Source organism: Leptonotus elevatus, chromosome 11, assembly GCF_054856555.1.
Source record: "Leptonotus elevatus isolate MCC_2025b chromosome 11, RoL_Lele_1.0, whole genome shotgun sequence".
Lineage (NCBI taxonomy): Eukaryota > Metazoa > Chordata > Actinopteri > Syngnathiformes > Syngnathidae > Leptonotus > Leptonotus elevatus.
The window spans coordinates 20623401-20641088 of record NC_141249.1 but is presented as its reverse complement, the minus strand read 5'-3'; the positions used below and the strand labels follow the sequence as shown (position 1 = coordinate 20641088).

General features: G+C 44.5%; 1 long non-coding RNA gene across 1 annotated transcript in view; it reads right to left on the bottom strand.

The window, feature by feature from the left end:
- LOC147166404 (uncharacterized) overlaps nucleotides 1-17688 on the bottom strand; it is an 86121-nt gene that overhangs the window by 3621 nt on the left and 64812 nt on the right. The window contains exon 3 of the long non-coding RNA XR_015096531.1: nucleotides 895-997. This is a non-coding gene — a long non-coding RNA (uncharacterized LOC147166404). The remainder of the gene's footprint in view (nucleotides 1-894; nucleotides 998-17688) is intronic.

The window sequence follows — 17688 nt, the reverse complement described above, 5'->3', positions numbered from 1 at the left end:
AAACGCGGCAGTGAGTTTTAATGAGCTGTTGTAAGTGCCTTCATTGTTTCGAGTATGAACAAAAACGTCAAGAGGAATAGTAGTGCACGTAATAATTGATAATAGCGACTCAATGTGTTTCGTGTGCTGGCTTGATAGCATATTGACTCTTAAAGCTATCATCCTTCCTACCTCCTTAGCAGATATAAAAAGTCTACACACCCCTCTTTTTGTGATGTAAAAAAATAATGGAAAAACAGAGCAGAATAAAAAATGACAGTTGATGTGGTTGCAAAAGTGTGCACACCCTCTCCTAAGTAGGGATGCGGCCGTGTTCGGATCTGACCAATCACACTCAAACACACCTGCCGCCATTTTAAGTGCCTCTAATTTACCTTAAATACATTTTGGTTGTTCTAGGTGCCTTTTCATGACATTTAGGAACAAGGAACTTTTTTTTTTTTCTGTAAACACTGCTCATCAACTAAAGAACACAGTGAAGAACAGTAGTGGCAGCATCCTGCTTGGGGCTGTTCTTTTTCCAGCTTGAACTGGGTGGGGCCTTACACAATTTATAAGGAATTCTAAACAGCTGGAAATAGCAGTTGATGTTAGCCCAAAACCCTCAGGCTACTTACTGTGAGAGAAAAAAAAAGTGTCAGGAAAAGCCTACTAGAACAAGTGAACTTTATTTAAGGTTAATCAGTGGCACTTTAGTGGGTTGCAGGCGTTTTGCAGACTCCCATTGAACACGAGTTTGAATGTGCAACGATGCATCTTGCATTGAAACGGGGTGTGTAGACTTTTTCTATGCGCCACACATGCTCTAAATCCTTCCAACGCCCTTTACACACCCTCCTTACATCTGTCCTACGTCCTTCCTGTGTCCTTCTTCCATCCTTCCAGCATCCTTACCTTCATCTGCCTTCCATCCCTCCTATGGATGTTGGCATGTTGCCCTTTCAACATGGCGTCCTTTTTTTTCTTTCCTGCATGCTTCTTGTATGCTCCTCCCGTGCTAAAAACAACAACAAAACAAAACAGGTGGAATAAAGCAAATGAGCGGTGTGTAAAAAAAAAAAGCATCTTTTAATAAGATTGAAGCAATGGAATGTATGAATTCACATTCTTAGTAATAAAAATTGAGAGTTGCCACAGTGGAAGCGCTGATCAATACTAATCACAAACGTAATTATTCACTGGGGTTCTTATTGATTTTTAAGGCAGTTGTTTGCATTACTCTCGTATCTCATCTTATTAATCTTCAATGTTGTTGTATTTTTTACTCCTCCGAGTAAAAGTGTAAAATGTATGAATGTCATGGCAAGGTCTCATCAATGCGCCGCACTTTGTTGTGTTCTCTTTTCACACTCTTCCACTTCAATTTTAGACTCAAAACAGGATTTTTTATGGAAGAAATTGGATGAATATCGACGATTTGTATTTGGAGGAACAATAGACACAAAAATGGCGGATGGACAGCACCGCGCGGTGCATTTTGGCATGCATTTATTTATTTATGTGCTACCGGTGTAATTAGTCCCACAAACACTCGCCACTCGATTGGTTCTTAAGTATTCATGAAAGCCAGTGAGCTGACAAATGGAATTTTCCCGGCGCGGCGGCATCTCGCATCTCAGCCGACTTATTTGTGCAGATAATCCCGCCTAAATATCCTGCCCGCTTGAACGCGGAGGGCCCAGGTATCGGGAACGAGCGCTTGTACATGCGTGTTAAATGCCGGCTAATGTGACTGCATGCTCAGTGCACAACACTGTCGTGTGTTTGGACAATTTCATGTTCCATCCAAGGCATCCAAAGCACTCACCTGTCTTTAAAATATTAATTCTGACATTTAATAATTGAAGGTACAGGGGGGGGGGCTAGTTTTTTTTTTTTTTTAGCTAGATTATAGCTCGGGGCTGACTTCATTTCTGTTGGCAGCGTATTTATTTTGCATGCATCATAACAGCTAAATGCCGCTTCACCATGTTTGCTTTGAACTCTGGGCTCCACAGACCTCAGAGCCCTACTGGGTTTATATTCAATTAGCATTTTTTTTTAAAAGCATTTAAAACCCAAATCATTCAGTGATAAAATCCATGTGGTTGTTTCTCAAAAGTCATGGCATTGCATTTTTGAGTTCTGTTGGGGTTCAATTTATAAAAACAAAAAACAAAACGATGATATGATGGTATGATTGGTAAACCTATTTTTTTTTGTCAATAATTTTTTTATTTTTTTTTGAATCCACCAAAATCCCGTTACGTCACCTGCACCACAAATTAGACCTGGTAAAGTATAGTCTATTATGCCACTAAATTGTCAGGTGTGCCGGGGACGTGTACAAAAAAAAAACACTCGGTCTGCCGGAACGCCAATCAAGGCGTAGTGCAGTCTGCCGAATTCCCAGATATGGTCAAAGACGCGCCCTGGCATGAAAATAAAAATGCGTCTGTTTTGACGCCGATCAGCAGTGCTGGCCGAATGGGACGGTTTCTTTAACCAATCAAATTTCAAATTTTCCCCAGAGTGTTAGCTAACGTGACTACACTCTGAAAACAGGTGAGCCGTGACGCTTGCAATGCGAGCCCGAAGGCACTTTGACCTCAATTTGTGTTTTGCTGTAATAACAAAATGGCAGCGCTAATTCAATAGTGATCAGTGATTGAGTTGCCAGAAAAATATTCATTTTTTTGCGGGGGGGGGTGTTAGTGAATGATGCTACAGCAGCGCAGGTGAATTTGTGAATAGTGAACCAGGAATGCACGGAGGGATTACCGTTTACATGCAAGACTCCCACCGCGGCCTTGGCTTCCCTTCCGGCGTGTTCATCCATCACCACCACCAAAACCGAGGTAGGTCACAGGCGGGCGGGGGTCAGGTGGTGGGGAGAGGGGTGGAGAAGGGGGGGTGCGATAAAGGCAGTCCAACTCCAGCCGACCCGGATTTGTCGCCGCTTGCCTGTTGACTTCACGCTCCGCCGGGAACACATCCTACCGGCGTGGCTTGAATCTACCGCCCCCACACCCCCTCCCAATACGAACAACACCCACCCACTTTCTCCCCCGTGGGCTGACAGACAGACAGACGGCTGCTATCGGCGGCGAGCATCTCCAGCTCTGGGCCTCTATCGCCCGGGTGCGAGGGCCCCCGCAAATTTGGCCTCGCCGCTGATAAGGTGCAATATCAGTGACAGCACATATTTTATGTATGAAAGGTTGCAGCGCGCCGGAGCGCCGCGTTTGTCTAAATGGACGATCGCTATCGCGCACTTTAGGCCATTTGTCTCCATTTACATCATGCTGCTTATTTGCACACTGGTTGGCTTTTTTTAAACAAGATCCTGACCCATCAAATCATTTTTAGGAGCATGAGAGCAAGACATTTAAACACAAGGAAGAATAAAAGCAAGTGAGGTTTGTACGGGGGAAAGAATAATGCAAATAATTACATAAAAATAAGCAGCGATGTTCGATACAAGTACTCAACTACCGATACCAAGCACCGATACCACAAGTACTTTTGATACATAAAATTGCCTCCCGCCAAGAAACAATGACATGTCATTTTAAAGAAATACCAACATAATTAATATTATAATATATTATAATATTATTAATGATCTAATATCTACTTCCTGGTTGTAAAATGGCCACAAGGTGGCAGCTGATCCTCGTATCGGCCATCGTCACAAGTACTGATAACTTAAAATAAGGCCGGGTATCTGTCCAATGCCGATACCTGGCGTCGAGACTTGCCCATCCCTAAGAATAAGAATAATAGTGTGAACACAGAAATAATAAGAACGTGAGTAAGAAACAAGACTGACGGGAAGCATAAGATTAACAAAGATAAAGAATAAGAAAAAAAATAAAGGAACGTACTAGAGTCAGTGTGAGAGTAAGAAAGACTATAAAACAAAAAGCAACAACAATCAAGTATAAGATTGAGATTAAAAGCCAGAAAAAAATGGCAGCAAAATGTATTTACGAAAGAATTTGGGAAAGAGTAAGAATACAAAAAAAAAGAAGAGCAAGAGTAGAAATCATGTGCTTGACGCCATTATGTCATCCGAATGGGTCATTTTAATTATGGTGTGTGTTTGTGTGTGTGTGCGTGTGTGTGTGCGTGTTTGTCCATCCAGCGCAGATTATTTCCCGGGGATTTCTCCCGTCACTTTTCCTCGGCCGCCCGACTGTTGTTGGCATCAGATAGCGGCTGATTTCCATTTTCGCGCCGCAGCGGTTATGCTTGTCAGCTTGCGGGCCGCCATTTTTTTTTTTTATATTCGTGTGTGTGTGTGTGTGTTATGATGGAAATAAGATCTTAAATATGCCACCCGTTTGGCTGACATAATAGTTTGCTTTATATGTGCGTGTGTTGGTGTGTGCGTTTGCATTTTTTTTTTTTTAACGTCTTCTTTCTGCACAGACAGAAGTTTGAGTAAAATGTGTTCCTAAACAGCAAAAATGCCATTATGAACATTTTTTAACTATCCCATATAAAAGGTTGAACCAGCATGTGCAGGAGAGAGGATTGGAAGGGGGGGGGGGGGGTGCAGGGGGGGTGTTCATTAACATAACAAGCTGGCGTGTTTTTGCAGATACATTTGTTGAGGACAGACAAGGGGGCAGCGAGTCGGGTGGGGAGTAGGGTGCACAGCCGGGGGGGGGGGCAGTTTGCTTGATTTCAATAACAAGAGGCCGACACGCGGCCTATCTGCTGCGTTGCTGAATGAAACACTTGGCTTCCGATGGAGCGATAAGACGCCGCAGATGCTGTTGGGGTGGGGACGGGGGGACGGGGGGCGGGGGGGGGGGGGGGGCGACGAGGATACGCAACAAGGAACGCCGCCAATCCACCACTCATACACAATGACCGGAACTTTTTTTTTAAATGTTTGCCCTTGTATGACAATTGATGGGGGGGGGGGGGGGGCCTTGAATGGCTCTAAAAAGTCAAGTTTAAGCATATCATTGAAATCTCCATAACTGAGCATAACAATCATAATAAGTTCTGATTCTGAGCACATCGAGAGCAAGAAAGAACGTGAATAATCGTGAAATATTAAGGATAAGCAAGAATGTGAAAAATCAAGGGCAAGAAACAAGAATAAGAACGATTGTAAGACTCTGAATGATTAATAAAAATGAAAATAAGCATGAGAAAGAGTAAGAGTAATGAAGAATAAGGAAGGGTAAGCATACAAACAGGAAACAATATGAAGAGTAACATCGAGAGGTCGAACAAGAAAACAAAAATAAGAGGATGTGGAATAAGTTTAACGTTACCAAAGAATATAAGTAACACAGAGTAAAAATAGGAAAGAGTAAGAGTGCAAGCACAAAAGATGACGAGTAACAAAAGGGTAAGAATAAGAAATAGGAAGTATAACATAGGCTAGATAAAGTCTAAGAGTAAACAAGAAACAATAAATTCACCAGAGTAAACCAGAATAAAAGCAAGAATAACGTGAGACAAATAGAAATGAGAGAAAAATTAGGACAAAGAGGAAGAAGAATAGTATAAAGAGGAAGAATCAAAATGGCTAATAAAACACAATACAAGGAATAAGAATAAGAAAGAATATATTCAGAATCATAAGAGTGACAGAAAGAATTACAGGAAGACGAAGAAATAAGAGTAAGAAAATATGAATAAAAAGGAGTGAGATTAAAATAAGAATAGGAATAAGAGTAAGAAAGAAGAAGACTGATTGAGGACAAAAATAGAACGAAGGGTGAGAAAGATTAAGAGAAAGAAGAATAAGAGTAAATCCGTCCTACAGAATTCCCCTCTGTGATTAATTAGAATTAATACGTATCGTTTTAATGGATGGCTCAAAGCGTTCGAGAGCAGAATAATGGCGGACTCTCAACACAGGAGATAATACGAGAAAAAAAAAAATCGCAATTTGACAGCTTTTTGTCTGTCGGTATACACACAAACAAACACAGACATGATGTTCCCTTCAATGACTTCTGTGTTTATTGTGGGGACACTGATCCATCCCTGGGGAACACCATGTCAAGTGTGTGTGCGTGTGCCTGTGTGTGTGTGTGTGTGTGTGTACGTGTGTGTTTTCCCAGGTAATCCTTGCACGTCAGAGGGGGGGGGGGGAAAACCCACCCGCGCTTCTTCCTGAGATTTGGCTGGAGATGTCCTAAATCTCAGCTTGATTTGCGATGTTAAGCGAGGCTTAGCTTAGCTCGCCGGCTTGGCGGCGTCCGGGCCCGACGGATGCGGGAGGAGAGAGCCTGTTGAGAGTTAGCTGCGTACTTGTAAATATGTGCTAACACTTTGGCGGGTAATCCTCCCGCACAAAGACTCGCCGGAGATTACGCCGCGCTCGCCTGACAGCGGGAGAATCCTCCGGCACAATCAAATTCCTACGGCTGCCGAGATTTGGAGAGGGGCCCCGCACGCGCGCGCGCTCAGTCGGGCGGCGCGGGACCGAACCGAACCGCCGGGGCCCTGATGCTCGCCGGGCTAGCAAATACGCCGTGAAGCGTGTTATGTGTTAAGCTATATGTCCGCATTATTTAAAAACATTTTTGACACCCTCTGAGGTCAAGAGAAGAAGCAAAACAACTCTGTCTTCCCGGTGAAAATATCTCATGCAGTGTGAGCAATGCAACAACAGGTGGCGCCAAAACATCTCGAAAAGACAGTCCGTAAATGGGTATTCGCTAATGCTGCACAATGGTGATCATGTGTGATTCCACTCCGAGCCTGCAGGTGGCAGTAATGATCATTACAAACCGTGAAATAGCTGATGTGAAACCAATATCTGAAGTAGAACCAGAACTCTAAAAAGAACAATGAGAACATAGTAAAAATAACTCGAAGTAGAGGAAGAACCAGAAGAAGTAGAACCAGAACAACCAAAAAAAGAATCAGAACGAGACAAACCACAACAGGAAGTAGACCTCAGAGAAGAATCTGGAGTTTCAGAATAATCACAAAAAAAAAGGTTCAGCCCGTAAAGTAAAACAAGAACTACAACAATTATCATTACAACCAAAAGAGGTAGAACCAGACCAAGGTCCAAAAGAACAAACAGATCAACCAGAACAAGAATGACAACAACCACAACATGAAAATTAGACTGGAAAAACTCAAAGACAAAGATAGAACCAATAAAAAACAAACAAACAAACAAACAAAAATAGAATAATCATAACAAACAAGTTACCCAAAATACGTATAGCCATGACAAGAACCAGAACAAGATCCAGCAGAACCAGGACAAGACCAGAAAAGTAGACGAGGAGAACGACTAAAAGAAGATCAAGAAGAATAAAATCAATCAAAACATAATTAAAAGAATCATAAGAAGAACCAGGTCAACCAGAAGACATAAATCCATGAAAAGAACCAGAACAAGACTTAACAGACCAAAACCAGAGGAAGTAAAAGTAGAAAATTCAGAAGATAGAACAAATAGAAGAAACCAGAATAAGAATCCGACTAAGCGACAGTTGAATTATGAGAAAAGAACCAACTGAGCCAAAAGAAGTACAACCAGAACGTGAACCAGAGAAACTTGAACAAGACTAACCTTAGCAGGTTCTAAAGGAAGTAAAACTAGAAGAAGAAAAAAATACGTATCAGAACAATAACTAGTCAAAAAAACTGGGAGAAGACTGAAGACCCAGTTGAGAAGTACTGCAGAACTCGAAGAACTGGAACAAGGCAAAACAGAAGATTAACAAGGGTCAGAAAAAGTGGACCCAAAAGAGCTACAACAGGAATCAGAATAAGAACCTGAAGAAAAAGCACATTTGCAGTGTTGTCACAATTATATAAATTTTTTCTCAAATTGCAATCTGCCTTAACAAACAAAACACGCATTTAGAAGACCTCCGGTCCTGTAGATGGCGATAATGAGCATCATGTTGCGCATAGAAAAATATGATTTATAATAGGCCCCAATGGAAAGCACTTGTCAAAGATGGTTTACCACCCTCACCCCCTTTTGCTGTTGAACACCCAGACTGCCCCCCCCCCCCCCCGAGGCAATCGCTTCCCGTGCCCCCCACCTCACCCTGGCCCATGCGGCCGTGTTTGTAGTTCTCCGTGGCGTTGAGTATTCAGAAGCCGCCTCATCGGCGAGTGAACGTCGATAATTGCGAGGCGTCAGTGGGAGAATGGCGGCTTATGTTCCCGGCACTTTAACTGATATTTAATATTTGCCCGCTTTTCTCTCGCTCTTCTTCTCGCCTTTTGTCCGCGCGGGGAAAAAAAAACACACTTCAAAAAGAATTCCAATAAAGCGGAAATTAAAAGGAGGCGTCGATTGGGCCCGGGAAAAAGAGAGAGGCCCTCTAATCCCGCTATCTCTTAATAATTCAAAGTGGCTTTTATTTTGAGAATAAAAAGCGGGAATTAATCTGTCGCTTGTGAAGCCGTCCTCTCTTCTCGCCGGTTAAATAAATCCCCGCTCGTACATCGGAGGCCTTGCGCTGGCTGCTCTCCAAGCCGGCTGTCAATTCCCACTCCCGTCTTTTTTTTCCTTTTTTTTTTTTTAGCCCTCCCTTTTCTCCTCTTTTATTCCCGTTTCTCCCGCCTCGCCGCCCGAGGGAGGAAGGGAGGGCCGCCGGAGAGCCGCTATCGCCGCAACCTGACGGCTAAGAGCACTTAGCTAAAAGGCGGCGGCGGCGTGAAACTTTGGCCACATATTAGCGCGCGCCGCATACGTGACAAAAGGCATTGTGGGACGCGCGGGCCCTTTATAGTCGTCCTTTAATGTTGGCGGGAGCAGGCAGGGACCTTTTTTTCACCTGCGCCATCGAGTCAAGAGGGAAGAAAAGTGCGCTTTTTACAGCTTCCTTGCTGACGACGAACAAACCAACGACAAACTAACAACAAACGAATCTCAAAGACAACAAACTAGCGAAAACATCACCAAACTAAAACAAAGAATGAAGAAACGAAGCATGAACTCCTGAACTCGTCATAATCAAACCACAAAAAAAGGACAAATGAAGTAAATGGCAAACAAACTAACAGCGATTTAACCAAACCGACGACGAAATGTCCGTGTGTCCTCTAAGAGGGTTCGAGGCCTCCGGCAGCAGGTCCATCATGTCAAGCAGTTGTATCCGTCCCCGATCCCAGATCAGCCTCCCGGTGTGGCGTAAGATTTATGGCCTCCTCCGCTCAGAAACGCCACTTAGCCGGAAGACAACATGGTCCTGAACGAACCGCAACAAAGACAGAGATGCAATGAAGGACAAATAAAAAAAAGGATGAGCAAACAAGACACAAATAATCCACAAAGGACAAACAGACACTAGCAAACAACCCACTACGAACGGGCTAACCATGAACAAAATAATCGCGAAGGTAGAGCAAGGACAGACCACAAATAAGGCCAAACTAACTCGCCGTGAACCAACTAATGAACAAGCGTGGAAAGAAGTAACCAAGAACAAAATTAACGATGGAACAAATTCAACATGAGCAAATTAAGCACGGACAAATTAACTAATGGCGGAGGAATGAAATAAAAAGTAGCAAGAAATAAACACACCAAGCACAAAAAAAAAATAATCAGGAATGAATAAAATAATCTTGGACAAACTCATGATAGTGATGACAAACAAGCTAAACTCCAACTAACAAACTCACCACAAATGAAAAGCTACAGACAAACAAAACTCAGTACCAAATTAACCACCTACAAAGGAAACTAACCACGAACGAACTAACGAGCAATGAACAACAACAAAAAATGACAAACAAGCTAACAAAAAAGAAGGACTGACTGAAGTGACTAACCACAAAGGACAGATGAACAAACTAACAAATGACAAACCAAGTAATAAACTAACCACAAAAATAATACGGGTAAAACAAAAAAACAAACTATTTATGAACAGACAAATGTCACACAAATGGCGAACGGAATCACGAACCAAATATGAAGGACAAACGAGCTAACTAACAAATCACAAATGAACAATGAAAGACTAATCTGATGACCCAACTAGCTAACTAACGGCAAACTTGGCCAATGACTTGACCACGACTAGCTAGCTAGCTAACTAACGATGAACACATTGGGAACGAAGCAGCTAACCACAAATCAACAACTGGACAAACTAACCATAGACAAACAAAAAATAAAGCATCAGACAATCGGCAATGACTTTGAAAAAGTGATCTCAAAGTCCTCAAAAAGAGTTTGAGGGTCCCCCCATCCAAGATCCCGGATCAGCCTTCCAGCCCGCCTCCCTGTGCGCCCGAAGATTTATGGCCTCTTCTCCTCGGAGACAGCCGCTTTAGCCCAAAGACAAAAAACGGTTTCCTCCCGCCGCCCACTATCGGTGTCTTGTAAAGGTTGAGCCTTGAACCCGTGCACCCCACACGTGGTGTTGCCCCCCCCCCACCATCGCTTTGTGTTGATGTTGCGAGGCTGCGGGAAATGAGATTGACACGTCTGGTCTGCGGGGCCAAGTCTTTAAAAAAAAAAAAAACGGATATTTTTTTTTTATTGGGGGGGGGGGGGGGATCTCTATTTTATGTTATCAAATGATGAAAAAAAAAATATCAAGAGGGAATAGAGGAGGCCCCGAAGGGAGAGTGTTAAAGGAAGGTGGCGACTTGAGTTCCCCCCCCGAAGGCAACAAAAAGTCATTTTCCACTGAGGTGTGTGTGTGTTTATTTATACACTTCCTCCGCTCTGTTTCTTCCTACATACAGTTTGGAGGGCTATCATTATAGCAGGCGTGGGGGTCTGGTGGAGGGGGGGGGGGGGGGGGGTAAAAACCATTTGCATTAGCATCAGTGTCTGACTCCAGGCGCTGAGCAATGATACTCTCCATTCAGAGAGCCATTATCACCGCGGACCCCCTCGGTCCACATTGGAGAAAAGGGAGGGGGGGGGGGGGACTCTGTCGTACGCGCACAATTACAGGACGGGCCTGTATCGTGGCCCAACATCTCATGCAATGCTGGCACAGGACGGGACATTCCCTTCAGGGTTTTTTGGGGGGGAAGAGGGGGAGGGGGGGGAGTGGGGGTCCCGGCATGTAATTGTCCTGGTGAACGCTCAATAGCACCTTAAAGCGAGCAGGCAATCTACAAAGCGGAAGGAAGACGCCCCAGGCTACCGGGACCCTAATAGGAACTTCTCTCTCTCTCTCTCTCTCTCTCTCGCTCGCTCTCTCTCTCTCTCTCTTCGGCACAGATAAAAAAAAAAAAAATGGGGAAAGTTCCTTTTATTTATGGCGAGCGGCTGTTTGGGACTGAGGCTATCAAAGCGCACCGCCGCTATTTATCCCGGCAAAAAGGATTGGTCCGACACAGGGCTGAGGGCGCAAAGGAAGAGACGAGGCTAAGAGGGAAAAAAGGAGGGTGGAAATTGGCAGAAACATAAGGTCAAACTCTTTATCTTTTTTTTATTCATCCCCTCGTGGCTCCTTCTCCTTCTTGCGAGTGTCCTCTCGTCGCTCACCTGCAACTCTTCGGCAAGTGCTTCTCGTATCAACAAAGATGGCCGACGCGAGGAGTCAGCCACTGGCGCGAGGAAGTGGAACCTCCAAAGTACAATGTAAAAACTGGGTTGGGAATTTTAACCCGTGCCTCTCCTACCTCGTTCCTGGTCCTCACGTTCCGGTTTACAGCATCATTTAGAGGTCTACATGATCACTTCCTGGTCTTCATCCTCACTTCCTGTTCTATGCCATCGCTATAAAGTTGGCAACATGACTTCCTTGTTTACAGCAAAATTTCCTGCTCAATGTCTTCCTGATCATTCACTGCTGGATCAAGTCATGACATCCTGGTCATTACGTCCTAGTCTACGTTGTAACTTCTTGATGTGGGTCAACACTTTCTGGTCATCACCTCCTGGTTTAGGTTATCGTCATTGACTGATCTCGGTCCTCACTGTTGTCTCTTTCTGGTCATCAGTTCCTGATTTGGTTATCACTTCCTGGTCTACATCAGTCACTTCCTGGTCTTCATCCTCGCTTCCTGTTCTATGCCATCGCTATAAAGTTGGCAACATGACTTCCTTGTTTACAGCAACATTTCCTGGTCCATGTCTTCACTACCTGCTGATCACTTCCTGGTCTACGTCATCATTTTCACCTTCATCACTCCCAGGTCTTCATGTCGTGGTCTACCTCATCTGCTATCAAATCCTGGTCATCAGTTTTGTTTTCTGGTCTAAAAGAGTGCCAAGTCTACTTTTGTCACGGATCTAGGTCATCACTTCTTGCTCAACACTTGCCTCGTCGACATCATTCTCTTTCTCATCATTCACTGCTGGATTTGAAATCATCACATCCTGTTTATTAATTTGCAGCATACGTTGTCACTTCCTGGTTTACGTTATGACCGGATCCACAGTAGGACCTCACTTCCTGGTCTGTTGTCTATTCCTGGTTCATCCCATCCTGATTTGGTCATCACTACCTAGTCGACATGAATCACTTCCTGGTCATCGTTTCCGGATCTACATAATCACATGGCGGGCCATCGGTTCTTAGTCACTTTCCAGTCGGCACCAACATGTCATCATCTTTAAATCTGCATCTTACCGCCCCTGGTCATCACTTCCAAGTCAACGTCATCGTTTTTTTTTTTCGAGACCATCACCTCCTGGTGATTGCTTCTGGTCTACGACATCACTTTGTGGTCTCTATCAGTGAATGAAAAAAAGGTTCTTGAAGGTCTCTTTGAAGCTCAGCACGGTTTAGAAGGTGACGGCGGGTCGGACGATGATTGATCCATTACCATCTATTTCAGTGCCATAAATCCAAGTGGGAATGCCGACATCAAAGCCAGTCTGCTCCCTTAGAGGAATTCCCCCTCATACTTGGACATGCAAATGAGCCGGGTCGCTTCCACTCAGCCCCCCAATACCTGATTGAGGCGTTCATGGCCATTGCCAGCGTGGGAATTACACAGCGAGGGACGCCGTCCAATTGGACCCACGTCTCCCTGAGCAATTTGCCTTGGCTTCGCTCTCTGGCGTTGGCCATCGTGGCGGCGCCTTCCTTTTTTTATCCGGCAGGATTCCTGGCTGGACCAGCCGGCAACATGGCGGCTGGGGCTCAGAGGGAAAGAAGGGATTTGGGTTCGAGGGGAAGAATGGCGGCGAGATGAGTGTGTCGGTGTTTGCACTTGTTGTTACTTGTTCTCTTCCCGTTCCTGATCCTATTGCGGCGAGACAATGAGCGCTCGCAGCCAAAACAAGTTTGCACCTCCCAGACACAAAAGAACAAGTACATACATATGATAATCGACCGCTATGACAACTATGCTAATTAATTTGTGTGTGCGTTTTGTCTCCTTTGCTCGCCTGAGAAAAACAATGAGCAAAAATGAGGTTTAAATTTTTAAGACGAGCGTGTCGTTTCAGCGAGCCAATCAGAGCAAAGACAATAAAAACAGTCATAAGTAAATTAAATTGGTCAAATAAATCACAGCATTAGCTACACTTAAACGAGCCGTGGCCATTTGCCCGATTCCAACAGGTATTAATTGATCAATTATGAAAGTAACAGTGCTGAGTCACGGCGTTTGTTTTTCTACGATGAATAAAGTTGTCGTTAGCAATGTGTTGTCTGCACGTGAACGGGCATAACCAGGTGATGAAACGTAACTTTATGACAAAATCAAATGTATTAGGGCTAAGTGTTGATCGGGATTAGCCTCAAATTGTTAGCTTTCAGCTAACGTCGGACTCGTCTGCTAGCTTACGCTGCCCATGAGCGAGCAGTACGTCGCTGTGTCGAAAGTAGTGATTTCTTCATAATAAAATACAGAAAACGGCATCTCTGACATCATCACTTTCAAACCTAGTCTACTTCCTGGTTTATGTCGTCACTTTTTGAGGTCCCGCAGGAATGAAAGTCCGATTACGGACGTTGCATGAAAGCTAGTTTGAATTCTATTGACAATCGGCCATCATAAGCCTGGCAAGACATATTTTTGCTTTTCCTTTGACGATTGGGAAATCACACGATGCGATCATATTTTACGTTTCTATAATACACTAGTATGTAGAATCTCTTTGGTGGGTCAGACGTGCTGCCCCAGGACCACTCCCAATTGTAATCCTATTCCCGTGTTTATCAAAAGGAAGAGCAGCGAGCGGGCGAGAGAGAAAGAGAGAGAGAGAGAGAGAAGGCATTGAGCTGACAGCTTGATTGTGATGCTCCTGTCTGATAACTTGGCTAACCTTATCCATCTATTTCACCTCAACCTTGCAGCCATGTCCCCCCAAGACCCCCTTTTCCCACCTGCACCCACCACCCTCACACACACACAAAAATAATCAGCGCACACCTCTGACCCCTTTATCGAGTGTCGGTGTTAATCCTCATCTCGGCGCTCAATGCGGAGCACAATCACACACACACTCGCAGGACCCGCAGGACTCGCAGTTAGCGCCGCGCTTAAATAGCCCACGGTGAGGAAGTCCGTGTGATAAAGGTGCCACAAAGGGTCAGTAGACGCCCGCCTCGGAGCATGGGTGGGTGGGTGTTGAGGGGGGCGGGGTGGGGGAGAGGGATTGACTCTGAGGGATGAGGGCGGGTCGCGTGGCCTTGAGACGGGACAAAAAGACGGAGCGCCGAGGACGGGCTGGGAGTAACACGGCGCCGGATAAAGGACGTGAATGCAGGCGGGGCCATAGGTGAGGCTAACGCGCTAGCTCGTTGTGTGTGTTGGAAGGATTAAAAAAATGTTTTAAATGACTTCCACTGAACACGTTATTTGGTGTAGATGAGGTTAAAACTGCAAATGATGGGTTTTTTTCTTATTCGTTCCCAGCCATTTTCACTGAAGCAACCCCCTTCGCTCCCGGCTGTTTTACTGGATTTTGACCGATTTTGAGAGGCCCAAAGAATATTGTGTTCTATTGCTATAAAAATATGGAACCTACCAAAAGAAAGATCAGAGTCTCTTCTTTCATCAAGAAACGTATATTTGTATCTGTTTTGGTTTCGCAGCAATTAGCATTAGAATATAGCGAAGTTTCAATCATTATTCACAAACCTGTTGAAAACACTGGCAAAAAGAGCTTGTTGCGACATGTCCCTACTCCCAATAGTATTTTTAAAATGGTTGGTTAAATGCAGACTTATTTATATATTTTCTGTTACTGTTCCCAGAACCACGTAATCCCACCAAAAATAGATTGACATGTTGGCTGACTCATGTCCTCGTGCTCGCATTGCTGACATCACAGTTTACCTGTTTTTTGGGTTCGGTCATGTGGCGTCGGCAATGCGAGCCCGAGGGCATGTTGACGACAATTTCCTTTGGCAGCAGAGGGTGGTAAAGGCATCATCTTAATTCTTATTCAGATTTTGTGGCCTTGAGTTCCTCTTTAAGAGGACTGCAAATCAAAGCGCAGCGAAAGAATTCATGCTAACGTAACAAAATCCTGGATGCAAATGTCCTGCAAAAAGAGGACATTTTAGGAGACTTTTACAGAACCATATGGAGATCAACGGTTGACATGTTGACCGACCAGTCACATGACAGAAACCCAAGTGAAAGTGCAGGAGAAAAAAAAAAACGATGCCGACTCTCTGATGATTTTAAAACGGTGGCGTGGAAATAGAAGAAAGCTCAATCCGGTCTGGCGTCCCGTCGTCGTCAAGTCTTCATAGCGACGGTGTTTGTTTGGAGGACGTTTTCGTTGACACGCGAGTCAAGTCATCCTGCTTTCCCCACACGTCAGCGCTTGTTTCGCTGCGGGAACCTTTTGCGGGAAGTATCTCCACGCCGTCTCTCCGGGCTGCGGTGTCAGCCGTCATTTATCTCTGACACTGAGGCTGTCTGGAGTGTGCGTGTGTGTGTGTGTGTGTTTACGAAATCCAAGGACGAGCCTCCCACCGAGAAGACGGATGTTTTCCCAACATTGAGGACACGTGCGCGCGCCCTTTGATGGATGGTCTGAATGTCTGTGGCGGGATGTTAACATAAAAGCCGCATTTCAATATGTGACTTATCAACACTTTGCAGTTCGTCAACCGGGAGAACTTGATTTATTTGCTCCTTTATCAGCACGGAGTAATTAGACGTTAATAGCAAAACATTTGCGGGCCGGCGTGTGATTGATGGCGCGGTTGAGCGCACCTCTCTTCTTCCAGGTCCAGGTCCAGAAAGTAAAAACCCTGCCACAGTTAGGCTTTTGCTAGTTAGCTAGCTAACTATCTCCCCAGCAGGTAAACGAGCACCATGGGAGCTAGCTAGCTAGCTAGCTAGCTAGCACCTGGGGCTAAAGGCAAACTGTGGCAGGGTTTTTACTTTCTGGACCTGGATTTGCCACCTTTGTTTCGAAATACAGTAAAAAACACTCCTTCCTGTTAGCTTAGCGGCTACGGTAATTAATATAAGTCGGAAATGTCTGGAAGAAGGAGGACGGTAAAACAGTGACGATCGATCATGTGACCCAGTCTTCATACCGCGCCATTGGTCAGTTTACCTGCCAATCGTCCCAAGCAGCAATAGAATAGAAGCCATTGAAAACGTCTCACTAACAATGGCAGACGTTCCAGTGGGATCCATTGAGGTGGTCTCTCGTACAAGGCGCACATTCATGAATATTTGATGACGCTCCGTCGTGGTTGTCTTTTGACAGCGGCGTCCACAAAGACCAATCAAGCGAGTTCAAGTGGATGCGGCGCACTTCCAAGGCGGCGTCTGTCTTTTGTGGCGATGAACAATGCCAGCTGCCAGCTCGGGGGGGGGGTTCCTGCGACGCCCCACAATGTTTCCGACACTTCCCCATCCCCTCCAGGGCCGCAGCCTCCGTCAGTCACGGGGGTCCCTATGCGGGATCCCGGGGTCAAGGGTCACGCCAGTCAGACAAGACACAAAGTGTTGAGCGATTGTGAGGGAAAATGTTAAAAGCTGTGTCATGTCGCTTTTATCTCAAAGAGAAAAGGAGGAAAATGGAAATCCGGGCAGAGTGCTGCTTGTCAACAGAAAAGGAGGAACCGTTTTGTTGAGGATCCGAATAAACGTAGAAACCAAGAAGTAGGAAAATTCGTACAGGATGGACAAGCAAACACAGAAATGAGACACCAACAGTTTGTTTTTGGTACATTTTTGGTGCTTTGTCTTCAAAATTTGAAAAACTGGTGCAGTCTCCTTGTATTCGGTCATTCTGCCTAAACCAGGAAGTGACGGACCCTTTAAGGGAATTTAGAATTTTGTACTCAGTTGTTGATGTATAACGTTAAACTGTTTTTAACAATTTCAGATTTTGTAATTTTTTTTGGTTGTGACTAAAACAACACACTTTGGACTCCGGCATGAGTCACTCGGAGTTAACTCATTCACTCCAGCCATTTTCACTGAAGTAACCACCCTTGCCCCTTGACTGATTTTGCAAGACCATAGCATACTGTGTTCTATTTCTATAAAAGCATGAACATACCAAAAGAAAGATTAGTCTCTTCTTGCATCAGGAAAATGAACTTTATTTGTATCTGTTTCCGTTTTGCGCATTAGAATATAGCTACGTTTCATGATTATTCATAAACCTGTTGAAAACACTGGCAAAAAGAGCTTGTTGCAACAGCCCTGGTTGATCTCTTATAATCTGCTGCCACCTGTTGGCCGTTTTCATAATAACTACATTGCTTTAAGTGACCTCTTCATGTCAATCTGCCTCAAACCCTTGTGTATGCTTTAGCATTAAAAAAAAACAAAAAAATATATAAATACGTTTTT